Source organism: Podarcis vaucheri (assembly GCF_965113315.1).
Source record: "Podarcis vaucheri genome assembly, chromosome: 7".
NCBI classification, from domain to species: Eukaryota; Metazoa; Chordata; class Lepidosauria; order Squamata; family Lacertidae; genus Podarcis; species Podarcis vaucheri.
Window position 1 is genome coordinate 46,279,661 of NC_138765.1, and position 13,489 is coordinate 46,293,149.

Consider the following 13,489-nt stretch of genomic DNA (forward strand, 5'->3'; position numbering starts at 1 on the left):
CGGGTGGCGCTGTGGGTAAAAGCCTCAGCGCCTAGGGCTTGCCGATCGAAAGGTCGGCGGTTCGAATCCCCGCGGCGGGGTGCGCTCCCGCTGCTCGGTCCCAGCGCCTGCCAACCTAGCAGTTCGAAAGCACCCCCGGGTGCAAGTAGATAAATAGGGACCGCTTACCAGCGGGAAGGTAAATGGCGTTCCGTGTGCTGCGCTGGCTCGCCAGATGCAGCTTTGTCACGCTGGCCACGTGACCCGGAAGTGTCTCCGGACAGCGCTGGCCCCCAGCCTATAGATGTGAGATGGGCGCACAAACCCCAGAGTCTGTCAAGACTGGCCCGTTCGGGCAGGGGTACCTTTACCTTTACCTTTTAAAGGAACCCCTAACTCCTGAGTTAGGTCATTAAAAGCCTGCAAAAGCAGTAGGCATTTCTCCGAATCTGCTGCAGAACTTAATAAAAAATCATCGAGGTAATGGGTCACACCCCTAAAACCTGTCTTGGTACGCAAAGCCCAGTCCAAAAATGTACTGAAGGCCTCGAAAGCTGCACAGGATATACAGCAGCCCATAGGCATTGCCTTATCCACATAATAAGCTCCATCCAACTGGAACCCCAGCAGCTTAAAATCGAATGGATGAACAGGAAGTAAAGAAAAGGCAGCTCTACATTGCACTTTGGCAAAAGTGCACCCTTCCCAAAACTCCTGATTAACTTAATTGCTTGGTCAAAGGTGGCATATTTAACAGAACACAACTCAGGAGGGATAGCGTCATTTACTGATTAATTCAGCGGCTAAGATAAATTGTGAATTAATCAAAATTCACCTGGGGCCTTTTTAGGCACCATGCCCAAAGGAGAAAGGTGCAAATCTGGGTAGGGAGGGTGTGCAAATGGGCCAGCCATCCCACCCAATGCATGATAGACCCCAGACAATCCAAGGTTTGCTGAGGAACTGCTGGAGCTTGTACTGAATGCAGCGACTGAGATGGACCTCTAATTACCCCTTTTGAAGGGAGGGCAGGGCTAAGATTCCTTTTAACAGGCATCTCAATAAGGTCTGCGTCCCATTGACCAGATTGTACCCAGCTTTGAGGGACCTACCAATCGGGTGTTGTGGCTTACCAGATGTTCCCACCCACAACACAGGGTGTCGGTTGTCCAGGTCTCACCACAATATGTGCCCTCTTTAAGGGAGGACCCGATTAGTGGTCTCCACCAGAGCTGCATTAGCAAATTGGAAGCTCAGAATCATGGGCAAAGAGAATCTTTCCCCCTTAAACTAAGAACAGCAGTGGGCCTTGAGGGAGCTGTAATAGAATGTTATTTTACAAAAAGTAAATAATGTAATAGTCTATTCGAATGTCAGCAGCAGAGTTAGAACTGTCATATCATAATCCTGACTTGAGCAACAATGTGTGAAAGAGTAGCCTGGAGCAATTTTTTTCCTCTAGTACTTGAATAATTTCTGCTTGCTGTATCCCCCTGATCTTTATTTAATATCTGTACATTGTCAAAGGAATGTTTTACCTCCATGTTAAAATGCAAGTTAAAAATAGGAGACCATAGTCCCAGAAAAACCCAAATTTCTAGTATTTACAGCTCTTCTTTCTATCCTGAGTTATGGTGGCCAATAGATAAAATTGTATGCTTCTCACAGAGACAAATGCAAGCTGTAATAAACCTATAAATAAAAAGCACTTTCTGACAACTTCCTCTCTCCCCAATATAACAGCCACACTCTTCTCTCTCCCCCACCCACCCTCTTATACCCACCTTTTTTATTTATTCTCTCAGTCTAATGAATAATTCAATAAATTGGTTGGGTTACGCCTCACGTGCTTTGTGAGGAAGTGGCAGCTGTTTCCAAGGAGTTCTCAAACAGAAACTCAGGAGGGTCATGAAACAGCACGACTCTGAATATGCGTCTTTGTTATGAGTGAGCCAAAGCAGAGAGTTCAGCGTTCCGACACGGCAAATTGCTATTTATTAAGCAGGAGTTTGTCAAGAATTTGAAAGCAAACTTGGCATGCATACCTGTCTTTCAAGGCTTCTTCTAACTCACTTAGAGCTGGTTTATTAAATGTTGCGGCACTGCATCACCACCTCCAGGCATAGCTCCAGTTTTTAGTTTTTTGTTTAATTGTGTGTGTAGGAATTCTTGGGCAAGTTTCCCGTAGGAGGTTCCCATGCACATCTTCTCTCTAATTAGTATAGGGATGGAGTACTGCAGACCCGGGGACCAAATGAGACCATCCAGGCCTCTCTATCTGACCCATAGGAGCCAACTCCTAGGGAACAAGGTCCCTTCACACACACCCCTACAATATTGTTGCTGGTTTGAGGGGTTGAACAGGAAAGAATTAGGGCAGGGCAAATCACCAGGTGCATATGTCTCATGGAAGTTGTAGAAAATGGTCTGCAAGGCACTAGGAATCAGATTCCAGTGGTGGTGGGGTAATGGATGTGACTCATTATTGCACAGTAGTCTACATTCCAAATACAGAAAAGTCATATGGTTCTCTGTGCATATATTTCTCCAGCATGACCAGCAAGAGGCATCATTACAGTTCAAGGACACATTCCAACCATGCAAAAGTACTAGAGAGGGTGTTGATCAGGACCTGTGAAAGCTACGGCCATGGGAGAATCCCAAGGGGTACATAGAGAGGCCTGGACGGCCACATTTCATTTCCCTTTGACCTTACTGCCCGCCCAGCCCTAAGAAATGCAGCTGTGACTCAGAATAACTCTTCATTCATCTGATGAACTGACTGCTAGTTGACAAAAGCTGACACTGTAATAAAATCTATTAAAATTTAAGGCAGCACAAGATGCTTTGTTGTTTTTGCTGAAACAGACACACAGAAATTGTTCTGAAAATTGTTACAATGGATTGGAATGCAACTTGATGGAAATGTAATGACTTGATGGTATGGATGAATCTGTCTATTGTAACTGCTCATCCTGTTTGAATGTGTTCATTCATAAATCTATCTCACCTGATTTCCAGATTAATTAGCAATTTTTAAAATTATAGGAAAATTAGCATCTACATATTATTTTAAATGTATTTTAAAGCACCTTTCTTTCACACATTTCAGACTTATTTTGATACAGTTTTGAACAAAGAATTATGTTGCTATGTTCAGGAAATACAGAAGCCAGTTGATTGCTAAGTTTCCATCCCCATCTTAACTGAAAAAAACTTTGTCATATGTATCAGAAATCTCAAAGATCCATGTCATTCAACATTCCTGGTTGGTATTCATGGAAGGTGTGCCCCCCTTTTCTTTCTTTCTTTCTTTCTTTCTTTCTTTCTTTCTTTCTTTCTTTCTTTCTTTCTTTCTTTCTTTCTCCTCTTGGAGCTATTTCAATGATGAACTATAGGTGGCATTCTTAACTCACCAGAGTGCCTACGGGAGAATATAAAGGAAAATGTTCACTGTAACGTTTGCAAAAATAAATAAAATGAACCAACCCCTCCTTGGTCAAAGAACTAACTGCAATAGACGTAAAGATCAGAAAACATACGCTAGAGAGAAAACTGGCCAGACATCTTGTGGATTAAGTTTGACTGTATTTCAGCTGAATCCAGTTACCTGAAATATGTTGACAAAGTCCTGGAACTCAACTACACTGTAGTATAGGATTCCTCTGCCAGATCTCTTTCTCCTGAATTGAACAATGCTGACAGCAACATAGATATCATTTCCCTCTGGGTTATGGATAAGCTGTCAGAGAAGAAGATAATATTTTCTATAAAATAAACAGAGAAGACATTTGCAAATGCTTGACTTGTGATGGGGAGTAGCAACTTGTCTCCAGTATTCCTAGAAGAAGCATGGGAAACTTTACTCCAGCCCTAAAAAGTATGGGCAAAGGCCAGGTATGATGGGAAGGCCAGGTAGTTTAGCAACCTTTGGAGAGCCAAAGGTTCCCCAGACTTATACTATATCCTTTCTTAATATTATATCCCTTGTTGAGGGTCACCTGCCAAGGGCTGTCCTGTTCATGAAAATCAGTAATTGATTTGGATCAGACCAAAGCAAATCCTTCTTCACATAATGCTGCTCCTGCTTTAGCAGCTTCCATTTTTTCCTGGTTCCAGGAGAAAGTGATGCAAGAGAGGGTGGGGAAGTACCTGGACCTTCCTTCACTTCCCTCACCTGCCTCTGCCTTCTCTTCCTTCCTTCCAGCTCTGAAGATCCCCCTGCCTCCTATTCTTGCCTCCTGGCTGTTACAGATTCCCCACGGACCACTGCTCATCTCTCCCAAGTCACACTGCAGCCCCTCTTCCGCCGGTGCACACTCATCAGTGTCCTGCCACTCCCTGACAATGGGACAGCTGTATTTAGCAGTTCCTCCTGTCTAACACCAGGATGCAGGGAAGGTTCTAAGCCGAAATCCTTACTGATACTGAACCTTGTATCAGTACTGTAGATAATGATCTATAGAAGAGAGAAAGATGGGATGTGAGCATGATTGTGTGTATCAGTCATGGAGAGGAGACATATGAGCCCTCAGAAGCAGGATCCAGCCCCCCCCCACTCCTCCCCTGGCCCCTTACCAGTGCCACCACCACCAATGAGAAAACGGGGAGAAAAAGGAGATCCAAAAGGAGGCTGATGGGGGGGGGAGTCATTGCTTCCAGACGCGACAGCAAACAGCAGCAGCATGGAGGAGAAGGTGGTGGCTGAGAATGTAAATGGGAAGTAATTTGCTCCTTATGGGCCCGGATCTACTGCCCCATCGAATGTTCCAAAGCTCTGAGGCAGTTGCTTCACCTTGCCTCATGGGTGGGCAGGCTCTGATTGTGACTCATATGCATAAGCATCTATGACAGATGTGGCATAGACATAAACTACCTGGGAGGCATTCTAATAAAATTTTATGTTGCAGAAGCTTACTGTAACAATGCAGTAGACAGCAGATCTAATTGTTGGTTAATCAGGGGTTTTCTGATAGATTGAGGAACTAGCTGAGAACCGCAGCTCTCTCTTACCTAAAATTTCAAGTGAAACTCAGTGCATTTTGTGATGCCATCACGTCATGTGAAAACCCCATCCCCATCGTCAGGAGCCAATGTGTTGGTGTCGTGGCTGTCTAATCTCAGAACGGGATGATATCAATGTGTCACATTGAGAATATCAAAGGGTATCAAAGGGACAACCAGATGTGAGACAGCCATTATTGGCAGTAGTGCCATGTCTGTTATATTATCTAGTCACACCCTGAAGGAGGTGGGGAACATTTCTGAAATGTTCAAACTTCAGGTTTTGGAGGCCCATGAGCACAAAACCAACAGTGGGCTTCTCTTTCAGCAGGCCCACTTCCTCTTCAGTGCTCTCTCTGCTTCCTGCTTCCTTCTCTTTGGGGTGAGGGGAGGCTCCTCCTTCAAGGAAATGGTGTGATTTATTCTGAGTCACACCACTGGTTCATCTAGCTTAGTATTGTTTGAACCGACAACAACTTCCCTCTGTGGTTTGGGGCAGGGAATAATTATCTAGAGCTACCTGGAGATGCCAGAGATTCAGCTGGATAACGTCTGCATGCAAAACAGAAGCTCTACCACTGAGCCATGGCTCCCTCTCACTGGCTCAGAGGTGATAGGTGAACAGGCAGTGGTAGGTGATGATGATTTATTAAATGTATTGGTCATTTTCTGTAAAGAGGTAACCAAAATAACTTACAGTATATATACAAACCAAAACATCAAGTAAAATCCCATCATCACACCAGACAATTGAAGCAGAACAGATCCATGCCTAAATGCCATGCCAACCCCACTAACTTTACTAAATTGTGGCCTGTTCTAATTCACACATATTTGGTCATATTGTTCCCTGACTCTTGTCTCTGGAGCAGCCTAATGCACTTGTACCACTGTGCTTCTTGGTTGCCTAGAGGAGCATAGAGGGCGTGTGTGTAGAAACTACCCTACTTTATGAAGGTTAAGTGGACATTCATTGCCCCAACCCAGTTTTGTCTCTGGCCTTGCCCCCAGAGAGCTGAAAAGGGTTTCCTCTCATACCTTTAGATTGCATGATTAATATTAGCATATATATATATATATATATATATATATATATATATATATATATATTTGCTTTCGTAGATTTTCACGGGTACAGGAATGCAGGTTTTGGTGTCTTCGGGTGTCTTCCCGTGTAAGAGTCGGGGTGTCTGTGCGACGTTTCGACGAGGTCTCACTCGTCATCTTCAGGCTGGTGCTTTCGGCTTCTTGTTACTGTTCCAGTAACAAGAAGCCGAAAGCACCAGCCTGAAGATGACGAGTGAGACCTCGTCGAAACGTCGCACAGACACCCCGACTCTTACACGGGAAGACACCCGAAGACACCAAAACCTGCATATATATATATATATATATATATATATATATATATGCTTTCGTAGATTTTCACGGGTACAGGAATGCAGGTTTTGGTGTCTTCGGGTGTCTTCCCGTGTAAGAGTCGGGGTGTCTGTGCACAGACACCCCGACTCTTACACGGGAAGACACCCGAAGACACCAAAACCTGCATATATATATATATATATATGGATATTGATTATTCATATCCATGAAGAAGGGGAGCTTCTTTTTGGAATGGACTAAAAGGACTTGGCAGCTTGTGGTTTGGGAGACTGCAAGAACTAAGAGCTAATGAAATTCAATACATTGTGACCGCTTTTGGATATAACTGTGGCTATATTGTACAGATTGGCTGACACACGTGGATCTGTATACATGTAGGAGATTGTAATGTATGATACATGTTTGGTATTTTGCAAGCCATAATATTAAACTTGCAGTTTCCCCCTTTTGATAAGATGAAAACTAGCCATCTATATATCCTGTTAGCACAATAATGAGCTGCTTTTGTGTTTCAGGTTTTTAGGGACACTAGAGGTCTCTCCAATCCTGTATACACTGTTACTATTTGAATGCCATTTCTCTCTTCCTAATGTTTGCTGTCATTTCAGTATTCATTTTGGATTCTCATTTCAGTTTACCTTTTTGACAATTTGCCTAGGATAACCTAATGTTAGTGACTAACACCCACCTATTAAATTAATCGCTTAATGGGCCAATTAACTCCAAATATTGCTCCCTCTCAGAATATATCTGAGCTTATTTTTCTCTTCTGCATAAGATCGTCATGCAAAGCAAATAGCAGTTAGACTTCGTGAATACTCTTTTTCGTCTGAGCAACATTTTATTTTAACCAAATAATCCCGAGATTACCTAAACAGTAACACGTACATCTTCAGGTCTTGGAGTAAGTAAATCACTTCTTGCCATTTTATGCTGCTTTTCCACTTAGTTCATATTAGCTAGCAAATATATGTATTTCTCTCTCTCTCTCTCTCTCTCTCTCTCTCTCTCTCTCTCTCATTGCTTAATTCATGTTTTTGGCATTCTGTTTCATATACAATTAATGACACAGACATTTGCATTCCATGCTTTCCTTGATGACTTCATTTACAAGGTATTATCAGCCACCTTGTTCCTTATTGTATTTATTTTCTTATTTATAGCTGGCTGGGCTAATAAGTTTTTGTCAAGGCTGTTTTTCGCTCACTAGACACATTAAGAAGACCAGTCTCACTCAACAGTTTGACACTTAATATTTTGCAAACAAGAAATAGCAAGACAAATAGAAAGAACAAGGGTTGTGGTTGCGGAGAGGTGTTATCAACTGATTGTAGGGGAGTTTTTAATGGTTGAAACTTGACCTATTTGGAACCTCTTAATAGAAAAGTGAGAAACATCTGGTCTGGGCCCAGTTGTGCTCCCCCAGGCTTCTCACTCTGACATTTCAGGACAATCCCTAAGTGCCCCCTTCACTGGTTCTGCTTGCATGTTTTTGCCTGGCTGGGATGTATCCTTGAACTCTGATAATGCCCCTTACTTGCCTGGATGGCAGATAGAGAGGTGTGTGTGTAGCTTACTGTACAAAAGTAAAATGTGCTTTTTTGCCTCTGCCCTGCCTGCACTGAAGGTGAAGCTATACTGTTCCATCTCCTTCTACCCTTCCTTGAGGTGGCTCATCATAACTGTTTATGAAACAGCAAAGCCCAAAACTGTACCACCACACAGACTTGGAGATTCCTAGCTTGCTTCTTTACCCCTCCTGACCACGGTGGCCAGAGAGTCTACAACAGAATCTTTTCCATTGCTTGCCTTCCTGTGGTAAGAATGGAGATTTCCTGAGAGAAAGGGTCTCTTGCATTGGTGTGTGCCAAATTACTCAACAAGATTGGCTGGAAGTTTCTGCCTATACAAACACCCTTAGATGCCATAAATATACACATAGCTGAGCATGTTACACAAATCTAGCCCCTAAATATAGGGTTTGGTCCAGATCCATTGGAATCAATGGGACTAGTTAATAATTATTTTTCCTTGAAGCTCCCTTAAGTTCAATAGGAACCAAGTTCCACTGGCTTTATCTGGATCCAACCAATTGTGGATACTCTCAAATAATCTTACGGACTGTAGTTTAAGGGTGCTGGGAATTATGGACATGCGATGGGCAAGCTACAGTCCCAGGATACTTTGGAGGAAGTCATGACTTTTAAAGTGTAATAAATACGCATAAAGTGTTTCGTGTGGGTGTGACCTAGGGCCACAATCCAATTGTTAAACACATTTAATAACACACATTGATTTTAAAGGACTTTAGCAGGTTTAACCCTGTGGTGGTCTGTGGCCTAGCAAGGTCTGGTAAGAAGATGGTCTGTGACCTGCCACAATCAACTTTTATAGTTGTAGTGTGCCCCCGCTCCAATAAAATGCAAGTCTGATGACATAAGCATGCTTTTATTCTATTTTCCTATCTCTCTCCATTCTCCCAAACACAAATGTTTTATCTATTTCTTGTATCAGATGAACACAAGATACATAATTCCTCCAGCTGCCATCCTGCCTCCATCTCAGTTCATGCTCCCCCTCCTTATATGTAAAAATGGCCATTTATAGATCAAGCGCTCATTTGCGGCTGTTCTCTGTCCCCAGTGTGGACTCTGATTGCTGAAAACATGGCTGAAGGAGCTGAGCTACTGTAAATATGCAAACATTACAAATGAGGGTGATTGAAAAGCAGACCCCAAGTGTGATTCCCTCCCTGAACTCTCACTCCACTTCAAAAAATAGGCAGCATACTGTGCTGCCTCCTTTATTATGTCCTACACTTTATAATCTTTGGTGATGCTTGCTTCACATTTTAAATAGCTGTTTTAAAATGGGGGCAAAACAGAGGAAGGATAAATTGTAAAACTCCCCTGCAAGAGTAATGAATGCATTTAAAATTAAGCTACACATTTCTATACATCCATGACCTTTAAAACCTGTTAGGAAGGGTAGGAATTAGGATTTATACCTTGCAGGGTGATTGATGGTCTTTTCATGTTAGTGCATGTGTTTTAAAGAAACTAAAGTAACAGCCACAGTCTGGATATCTATAATCCTCTTTAACAGCACTTGCTACGAAGGCACAACACATTGCTTTATGAAAAGAGTCAAGTTCTCCAATAGTGTGGTGGGTTTTCCCCCCTTTTCTTTTCTTTTAAGGAAACAAATCCAGGCTGCTAAGCTTAGCTGCTAGAGAGGTTTGGAATAACTGCACCAAAATTTGCAAGAAATGTTGATGCCCACTAACCTCTTTGCCAACAGACGAGTCAATAAGGGTTGCCTCCCCCACCCCCATTTTTACAAGGAAATGTCAGGATGACAGCAGAATGAAACAGAACTAGCTTTGCAGGTCTGGTGTATCCCTCCCCTCCTCGCTTCCCACAGGCTGCTCTCAAATATGTCAGCTTTCTGCATTTCAGCAAAAAAAAGGGTATCGGCATAATTACAGTGAGTTAAGCTCTGTCTCCAAGAGTTCCACAACCTGCTGATAACAGAAATGTTTTAGGGTGTCCCTGCTTTAGTCCATACAACTCTCTATGTATATACAGAAGGATCTTGTATTTGAACCTGGAGATAAAGGAGCTGGCCCAGAACTTGTTTTGCAGGGCTCATGTATAGAAATTGAGGCTCGTATGAATAATCTATATGTGCGAACAGTATAAAGTTGGAGAAAGTGGCTGATGGAAGATCATGATCCCCTCTTGTATACTTGACTAAATCACAAGATCAACCTCGTTTAAATGTAGAAGTCTAATCTTCTGTGAGAGCTTTCCTTTGCTATATACTGCTTGTGTGTTTTTGGGTGCTGGCAGGCAGGCAGGAGAATCTCATTGTCTGAAGTTATATGAGTCTCCACAAAGCCAATGCATTGCTCATATACATAATTTTCTCTCCCTCACTGGCTGTATTTGCAAAAATGATGAAGGGAGCAGAATCAATTTCTTTTATCCCCAAGTCCAATGGGTTTTATACATCTTTACTGAAGTGGAACATCCCCAGCCCAAAATAGCCCAGCTTTATTTGGTCGTATGTTTAGATATTATATACCGTAAATTTCGCTCCAAAACACACACTTTTTTGCTCCGAGAAAGTAAGGGAAAATGCCTGTGCGTGTTAAGGAGCGAATGCACGGATCAGAGCCATGGCTGCCGTCAGTCAGGCAAAGCGGGAGCCACTTACACGCTCTACGAGGCTCTCACTTTGCTTTCTTTAAAGCGACCTGGAGCCAGGAAGGAGGGAGGGAAGGAGAGCCATAGCAGCAAAGCCGGCAGCAGCCGCTTACACGGGAGGGAGAGACGCTAGCAAAGGTCTGCGCGCTCTCTAAACAGAGCAATGAGGCTGCAGAGAGACGGCAGGAAAGATAAAATTTAAGCAACCAGCAGCAAAATAAAACCAACCTTGAGCTCTGAGCCAGCGCAGTGAAAACCAGGAAGTAAAAAAAAAGGCTGGGGAGGGCATGAGGGAGAGTGGAAAACTTCGCAAATCCCCCGCGTCTCAGCTGATCGGCTGGGATGGAGCAGCTTGTTTTCAGGCAGGATAGATTTGAGCAATGTCTGGGTCCTAGCGCCCCTACCGCTTTTTTGTGCTCCATTCTATTGCTGCTGGTGGCTGCTTATCATTCAGGCTGCAAGGAGGAGCGCTTTTACACAGCTAATGGCGAATCCCCTGTAATCCAAGTCCTCCTCACTTGCTCAAATCTATTCTGCCTCAAAACAAGGAGCGGAAGGAAAAGGCTGCAAACTGTTAAATGGAAAAAAAAACCCAGGCATAGGGCAAATACCTTAAGTATACCTTTAAAGCAACAGTGCTCTTTCCCTCCCTCCTCCCCGCAGAAAAGCTCCTTGTCCCTTGAGTTCTTTTCCTTCCCTCCCCACTTAAAACGTGGTTACAAAGCACGGATCCACATGGATCCTCAGGATTTTTGCATTGGGCTACCCCAAACTCACTGTCAGATCACATGTCTGTGGCCACAGAATGAACCATAAAAATCATACATCCACTGTTTCATTTAGAATATTTTTTCCTCGTTTTCCTCCTCTAAAAACTATGTGCGTGTTATGGTCAGATGCGTGTTATAGAGCAAAAAATACGGTATATAATGAGTAGACCCATTTCTTATTCCAATGAGTCTGCTATGAATATAACTAATATTGGATAAGTTAATCATGGTGTGTTGATTCCAACACAGTTGAAATAAATAAATAAAATAGTTGCGGCAATGTTACTGATTTCTCAAACTAGAACAACCAACCAACCCCCCCCCCAAAAAAAAAACAACAACAACTACCAACTGATACAATTTTTTCTTTTTCTTGTGAGCAGCCAATTTTTTATTTTTGTTGCCACATGGAAAAAAAAGACCAAGAGCAAACTCTAATTAAACTGGAACCATTTTCTGGCTTTCATTGGAGTACATTATAAGAATCCATTGCTTTAGCTTCAAATTGTCAACCAGTTCTTTAGCATTAGTTTTTCCATCACAATGATCCTGCTATGTTGCTTTCCTTTTGTTCAGTGTAGCTGTAACAAAATTAACAATGGGCAAGGCAAAATGCTGTGATGAATGTGACCTTGTTTTTCTTGGCTGAACAACTCAGCAGCTTGGACATCCGTACCAATATGCTCTGTACAACACTCAGCTCACAGGAGATGGTAGGTGTGTTCTAGACCCCTGGTTTTCAATAGAACCCAAAAATGGATCTAAGATGCGTTGTGTCTATGGTACTAAATTATGTAGGAATGAGTGAATCTGTGAATTTTGGTTTCTCATTTTTCAAACTGAAATTCAGTTCTCTGATTTTTTTTACATGACATTTTTTTTAATTGCAATTTTAAAAATGAAAATTAATTGACATCTTAGTGCAAATTTCTCCTAATACACACACATTTGTATACAATTTTACTATGTACATATTTTTGCAAAGCTATTTCTCTTGCTATGGCGCATTTTTGTATGTTTTCACTAACGTATGCACAATTTCCTCTAGTAAATACATTTTTGTACACATTACTTGGCTGGAGGATGACATCTCAGAATTAAGGGGAAAGTGTTACAGAAAATATATACCACTTTTCAAGCAGACTTCCCAAAGTGATTTTCATAAGATAATTACAAGAATAAGCACTGGGTCTTTTACTATTATTATTTTTAAAGTGACAATAGAATGGGAAAGACAAATTTTTTGTGTAGAAAAAGCTGCTGCTGCTTCTCCACTTCCCTCGGGGCAAGATGGTCCTTTAGATGCCCCTGTGTTGACAGTAAGGGGCCACTATGGGAGCTGGTTGGTAATCCTCCTTCAAAGGATTTCAAAGGATGGCTGTGTTTTGGTTATTTGTTGCTTCAGAACATGTGAAAAAAGTATGTTTGACTTTAAACACAAACTGAATCTAATTTCTCCTGCTTCCCTACATGTGTGTGAGGTTTCTTAAAGCAAAAGTAGAAAAGAGGAGGTGATTAAAGAGAATGAGTCTAAGTTTGCACTGCACAATCATACTCTCTCTCTCTTAGCTCATTGCCATAGCCCACCTCCCCTCCAAAAGCCAATGAACTGTAGACTGATGAGGGTGCCAAGATTTCTCCACCCCCACATTCCAGAAGCTAGTACAATACTCCCCCCTTCAAAAAAGAGGTTTCCCAGGACTATTACAATTTTCAGCAGTTGTCAACCTGTGGGTCCCCAGATGTTGGTGGACTACAGCTCCCATCATCCTTGAGCTCTGGCCTTGGTAGCTAAGGGTAATGGGAGTTGTAGTCCAACAATATCTGGGAACCCACAGGTTGAGAAAGGTTGCATTAGATAATCTTGTTGAAGCAGACCATGGGTTCATTTGATCCAGCATGCTGTTTGTCACACACTAGGAAGATATCATGGGAATTGCCTTTACTTTCTTTTTCCTCCTTTCCACATCACTTGGCACTCAATGCAATGCTCCCTCTGAACATGGAAGTTCTTTCACTCAGCCAGCATGGTTAGTAGCTACACATAGACTTCATCTACACCTGTAGACTTAATGTATGGAAGTGGTGAGCTATACCACACCACTGTCCTTTTTCATGGCTCCATCATTTTATTGCCACTGTACG

The 13,489-nt window shown here is 42.4% G+C and overlaps 1 long non-coding RNA gene across 1 annotated transcript in view; it reads left to right on the plus strand.

Moving 5' to 3' along the window:
- Positions 1-12,089, plus strand: part of LOC309537516 — a 47,472-nt gene extending 35,383 nt beyond the window's left edge. The window contains exon 4 of the long non-coding RNA XR_014221943.1: positions 11,926-12,089. This is a non-coding gene — a long non-coding RNA (uncharacterized lncRNA). The remainder of the gene's footprint in view (positions 1-11,925) is intronic.
- The last annotated feature ends 1,400 nt before the right edge of the window (positions 12,090-13,489 follow it).